This window comes from Sinocyclocheilus grahami, unplaced genomic scaffold (genome assembly GCF_001515645.1).
Source record: "Sinocyclocheilus grahami isolate Dianchi unplaced genomic scaffold, SAMN03320097.WGS_v1.1 scaffold1304.1, whole genome shotgun sequence".
NCBI classification, from domain to species: Eukaryota; Metazoa; Chordata; class Actinopteri; order Cypriniformes; family Cyprinidae; genus Sinocyclocheilus; species Sinocyclocheilus grahami.
The window spans coordinates 67252-74170 of NW_015506483.1; the positions used below are offsets into that span (position 1 = coordinate 67252).

At 38.6% G+C, this 6919-nt stretch overlaps 1 pseudogene; it reads right to left on the bottom strand.

The window, feature by feature from the left end:
- Positions 1-3697: 3697 nt before the first annotated feature.
- Positions 3698-6919, bottom strand: part of LOC107569028 (uncharacterized) — a 14050-nt pseudogene continuing 10828 nt past the window's right edge.

The window sequence follows — 6919 nt, forward strand, 5'->3', positions numbered from 1 at the left end:
TTTATAATCTAGAGATTGTAAAAAGGATGTAGCACACGCACTGTCGAGTCTAGTACCAGTGGATTAGAGACCTGCTCCGCAAGACCCGACGCAACAGAGTGCGGTGCGGGAGAAGATGTGCGAGTGCTGGTGCGGGCGGGTCGACACGTGTGTGTGCGGGATGCAGGAGAAGGATTCACAGGACTCCCGTAAAATAGAAATATCTAAACATAAAATATCTAAAACAAATAAATTGTTATTCATCTATTGCACAAAATAACTAATATAAAATATAAACGATTAACAGGTGCAAGCGTATGCAGAGTTTCTATTTAGGCTATAACACATGTTTTACAGCATTGAGCAATGCGGTGCTGAAATTTGCGTGCTCACGAATCCTCTCATTGTAACACACGAATTGTAGACATTATGAAAGATTCATTATGCATATATTTATTGTGTTATAACAGAGATTTGTGAGATTGCGATGAACTGAAATGTCTTTTAGAGATTATAAATACAGCGCTATTTGCTGGCATTCTGCCATGCCAAACCATGCACGCAGCCGCCGCTTGCTTCAGTTAAAAATAACAGTGTTCTGTGAATGTTGATGCTTTAATAACAAATATTTATCGGGAGCGTGTATGCTGGGATTTCAAAAATTACTTACTTTTACTTTTAGTCATTTAGCAGACGCTTTTATCCAAAGCGACTTACAAATAAGAAAAAGTCATTAAAACTCTATAAATACTATATATATATACACATACACACACACTTAAGAAAATAAAAGAAATTAAATAAAAATGACAAATGCATACATTTCAAAACTAAACATTTAAATGAAAGCAAAAAATAAAGCTAAAAACAATTCAAAATATTAAAAGAACAAAAGTTATGAGTATAATTGCTAGAGATCATGACAATAATAATGATTCTAACATAACACTAAGCCAAACACCAAAAAAGTACGTACATATATATTATTTCATTTCCATTTTGTATGTTGAAGTACTGGAATAACTCAAATTAAATAAAACTAAAACTTAATAAAAAACCTATATAGACATAATAAAAAAGTAATAAAATGACAACATTACTACAACTGTAACTAAAACTAAAATAGATAACTAACGTTAATACAAATAGAACTACATTAGTTTATCAGTAATCCTAAAAAAAATAACACTGAGCCAAACACACATGCTAAAATAACAATAAAATAAAATAACTTACTGACACATAGTAAGAAATGGTTATAAAAAACTGAAACAGAAGTGAAACAAGTAGTAGGAAAGAGGAGAAATAAAAAGCGATACTTATGTCCCTTGCCCGGTGGAGTCGCACGGTAGAGTCGATGGTCTTTACACTCTTCGGTCTGCACAAGAGGAGGCTTTCACACGACCGCAGCCGCGGTAAACTAAGCTTTTTATATTCATCTAACAAAACTCAAATTGAATTCAGCTGGACACACTTTCCTGTTTATCACAACAAATGGCCAAGCAAGCGCACGACACTGACAAGGTACGCGATACAGTACGAGACCAAACGCGATTTCATGGAGAAAAAAGTAACGTAACTAGTAACGTTACTAATTACTTTAGAAATAAAGTAAACAGAACAGTAACTTGATTACTTTTAAAAGGAGTAATCAGTAATTTGATTACATTTTCAGAGTAACTTGCCCAACACTGTCTCCGACTGACGAAGTCGAACATCATTAGCGCTGGCACGAATAACAATCTTACTGAATTTACGTTTAGCATTAGCCAGCACTTTTAAATTGGCCAAGATGTCTTGCGCTCTGGCTCCCGGTAAACATTGGACTATGGTAGCTGGTGTCTCTATTTTCACATTCCGTACAATAGAATCGCCAATAACTGGAGCACTTTGATCATGTTTCTCAGCGGGTGCGTCACTGAGTGGGGAGAACCTGTTTGAAGTATGATTCTGACTTACCACTGTTGTTTGATGAACTCGTGAAAAAACGGAGCGAGAGAGAAAAGAAACGGAGCGAGAGAAAAAAAAGAAAACAGCAATAGACGCGAATGGAAACACGAATAAGAAGCTAACCTCTAACTAATGCTAACACGCTGCACTTGCTGTTTTAGAATAAAAGCGAATGATCAAATTAATCAGATTAGTTTGAAAGATAATATCAGAAATATGGTGGGAATTAAGTTATATTTGATCACTTTAAACAACAGAGTGATAGTAAGATCAAGAGCTGCAATCACAAACCACTCAGCAGCACGGTACACAGGAGTGATTGTTTTGTTCAATCTCACCAAGGAAATTACCCGTTCTGCATCAGCATTGGAGTGTGGCAGGACTAATTTAGCAATGGTGGAGAGTCTCTCAAACCTGCGGGTTGCAACCCTATCTCACAATGAATTCATACTAATCCGTACCAATTAACCAAGTGGCTAAATCGTACGATATCGTAAGAGCTTGGTCGCACCAAATGGTACAATTTGATCATTGCATTTAGAACAAGCCCATAAAGACAAATTCGTACTAATTCACACAACTTAATTCAGTGGTTAAATGGTACTATATCGTACGATTTGTTTTTGGTGTTCAATAAGCATGACCCAACTCTCGATAGGAAAACATCGCAATATTTTCCTGCAGTTTACACGTGCCACATCTCGGTAAGTGGACTATCACACTGTGTAAGTCATCTCCACTACTATTTTTTGTTGAAAAAAACAGAACATATATTGCTAGCTAGGGTAATTAAACATTAATGTTAGCTTGCACATAATGTTATAGAGATCTTCAATCAGTTTATCATATTCCTATTGGTGGAATTAATGGAAGTAGTAACCAACACTGTACTTCTACTGCTATTTAGTAGTTACAGCACAATAACAGCAACCCTTACTGTGCTTTTACCATAGTTACTGTGGTTCTACGGTTGTATTTTGTAGCTAAAACACAAACAGTTGTCACAATAACTGTAGTTCTACCTTGTTGTGTATGGTAAAAACAGCTATCACAAACCTTACCATGCTGTTAAATCCTTTTATGTAAATGCAAAAATTGCAACGTAATTCAGTATTTTTTTTCTGTCTTGCAGTTACTTCAGATCCCAAACTACTCACTCTTCCATCTACTCTCCCAACAATTAATCCAACCCAATGGCTCTTTTAAGAAACTAATACACACACAAACTAACACACACTCTGCAAAAGCTCTCATTCTCTCTCTGACACACAAAGAAACAAACACTCTCTCTTATATAATTATCATAATTATACTTTAGATTTTTGTCAATGTCTTTATGAATGTTGGGGTTGTGGTTGGAGTCAGACTCTGTTTCTTTCATTAGTTGAAGCACGAGTTTCTTTCATTAGTTGAAGCACGAGTGTATTTAGAGGATGAGACACTGTGGGGGATTCATTGGCAAGAAGGGCTTTATATTGAATAGATTGAGTGTCAGATTGACTCAAGTGATGCCAGAATTGAACAGCTCTTTTTTGTATTTCAATGTGTAAGTGGTATAAGCCCAGTTCAGCCCTGCAGGCATTGCTAGAAGTGCCTCTGTTTACCCTTAGAATGTTTTTTGCAAATTCCAATTGTGTTCTTTCTATTAAACTTTTATCCCAATTTTCAAACTTTAATGCTGGTCCACAAATTTCACTCCCAAGTTAACACCGGTTAAAATGTAAACGGTACCCAACCCTAATAATAACATGTCTAACTGATCTACTGACTACTTACCCGTTTCTGTGATGTGACGCTTGCGACTGACTGTCTTTACTGAGGTAGAGAGCTGTTCATCTTCATTCTCTGAAGCGTCTGGAGATCACAACAGTACAAGTTAAACCACATGCCAAAACTGCACGTTTAGAAGCAAAAATGGTTTCTTACAATCATCACATACACATAATTTCTTTCTAAGCAAAGGTGATGCTGTAAATCAGTCAATGTGTATCAAAACAGTTTTATATTTTGTCTAAAGCAGGGGTGCCCAGTCCAGGGGTCCGTTCTTTGAACCTTGCTTAATACATCTGAGATGATTTAACAGATGACCGATATTCTAATCGTGATAACTGATCTTTGGTTTGGTTCTTCAAACGAATTTGTGGATTTGATATAATATATATGTGGATAAAGTTGTCTGAGATTGCTGCACGTTCTTCTGTTCAGGGGAAAGGGCAGATATATCGATACTCGAAATGTTTGTAACCAAACAGGGTTGGGTCACCCTTGACTTCCGTTAGGGCTGGGCGATTTTCCCCATTTTATAGATTAATTTGAATTGAATGTTTTGCCACGATTTAAGTTTTTTAGAAATCGAGGAATCACGATTTTGAATAGAAATATTTCCAAACGTTACAATTAGACACTTTGACAATATGCCAATGAAAACAGTACAGAGAAAAGAACGATCTAGCCGCACATGATTAACCGCTCTGTGAAGGACTGTAAATATAGTTAGGCACCATTTACACAGAATGTGCTTCTGTGTTGACACAGATGTGACGTGGGCAATGGAATAAGAAAACATGCAAGACGGGAGTGAACTTCTTTTAACTTTAGTGCAGTGATTATAGACTGCCGTTTCATGCATGAGATGCTGCAAGATATGTGAGCGCAACAGTCAAAGTTTTTTGTTTACATATGAAAAACAATGTGAAAGCAGCGCAATCAAATAAAAAACCTGACATTTCTACTGTATGTCTGATATTTGATATTTGCATCATGGTGACAGAACGTTTATAGTTAATACTAGTCTACTGGTGAATATTAATTACCTTAACTTTTGAGATTTTTTTTAAAAGCATTTTCCGCAACTTCCGTAGTATTTATTTTCCTATTTATTCAGTGGTGCCCCAAAACGGTTTGGTTACAAACATTCTTTAAAATACCTTACTTTGTGTTCCGCTAAACAAAGCAATGCATGCAGGTTTGGGACCATTTGAGGGTGAGTAAATGATAGCAGAATTAGAACTATCACTTCGAAGTTAAGATAGAGTAGAATACGTTTTACTCCAGGACTCAATGGTTGTGGATTGTTCCTTGCAGGATTTAAATCAGCAACCTGTAGATTATCGCCTCTAAGCTAACCAATAGATCCCTTTAGTACTGACCTTCTTCTGTGGTCTGGCACTCATGCTCTTGCAGGCCTCTGGAAGCAGGGCGTGTGTCATTTTCCGTCTCAGTAAAGCACACAATTAAAAAAGATAGCATAAGAACAAAACAACATAATAACACAGATATAATACATTTAATACAATCACTGTAGTGTGAAAATCCAAATCCATTTTACTCACCCTCTGTACTAAATGTAATCTCCAAAGATTTTCCTTTGTAACAATCGGATCCTTTTTCTAGAGACAAAAGCAACTTGCTAACTTTTGCAAGTTGAATTGTATTTTCGGACAGTCTGTAGTACTCACGGTGCACTCTAATGTCGTGTCCCAGGAATTTGGCCAATTGGTCAAGTTCATTGTTTTTTAAATTCATGATCTGACTCAGAGTTGCCATTTGTTTCCTCAATTTGGTCGACGTAAGGCTCCTGGGGTCTTTTGCACCACGCGCTTTTGAAAGCTTCCTCAAACAGTCTGATCCACGGATGTGCGTTAAAGCCCCCACCCTTGCAAAAACGTAAGGATTGGCTTCGTCGATGCCTACTTTGCTCCTGCTTTCATTCAGCATGTCCATGGACTCGACCATGTCCTTCGTCAGCAGGACAGGCACTTTCTTGCCTCTCTTCCCTCGGATCTCTAATCGAGTCAGCTCATTGCACAACTCCCGTTCTAATTTAGTCAGAGATTTGACCACATCTTCGTTAGGAGGCTTCACGTTTTGACTCACGTATGATGCAAGGAGCAATTTGGATGCCTCACCTTCATGTCTTCGATTAAAAAGAATGATTTGACAAGTAAATCACGCCATTCACGTTCTCTTTGAGTTTTTCTTTTGGACCTGCTCCACACTTTTGAGATGCTTTTGTAAAGCCACAACATCTTCCGTAAGAGGGATGGTGTCACCCTTGTTCCATTTGCTCTGCTGCAAGGTGTTGAGGGCTTGACTCAAAATGTTGGTACGCCAATGACTGTAAATTAGCTTGATGAAGTTTTTCAGCTTCTTCTCAGTGTCTCTGTCCCCTGCCATTAAACTTTGTCCCAAACTAAGCTGACAGGCTTTCTTCAGGGACTATCCGATCTTCTGAGCAAGAGAGGGGGTTTTAAACATATTTAAATCCAGTTGATAGTTGCTCACTTCTTTACAAGCAGTGATGGCTAGGAGAAAGTTCTCAGGGTTACAGAGCTCTGAAAGGTTCCTCACTTTTTTAGATTTTGACTTTACTTCAATCATAAACCTGGCCAGCTCTCTCATTTTTTGAATGATGTACTGATGCTGTGACTTATCATGACCACACTTTGTACAAAGTGATTCTCCGTAGAGACAAATCAAACTGTCCTTCATAATGGTTTCTGTGATTTCATCTTGTCTCATACCTTGCAAGAGAGATGTAATACCAGAGCACTTTGCTGGAGTTGGCATCAGACAGGCTGCAGCTGATCTCACTCGCTCATCTTTTGGTTTTGTCGCATCCCGCTGTCCCCTACATGTCTTAGAGTGTTTCCGTAGGTCTTTTTTCATGAAGAAGGCCAGGCAATCTGGGCAGGGAAGGAAATCAGAAATGTCTGCATCTGCAGCTGGTTGTCGCCATGTAACGATCTCGATCCCTCTTCTGTCCGTCTTGGTCCTCCTCGTCCCTCTTCAGTCCGTCTAGGTCCTCCTCGTCCCTCTTCTGTCTGTCTTGGTCCTCCTCGTCCCTCTTCTGTCCGTCTTGGTCCTCCTCGTCCCTCTTCAGTCCGTCTAGGTCCTCCTCGTCCCTCTTCTGTCCGTCTTGGTCCTCCTCGTCCCTCTTCAGTCCGTCTAGGTCCTCCTCGTCCCTCTTCTGTCCGTCTTGGTCCTCCTC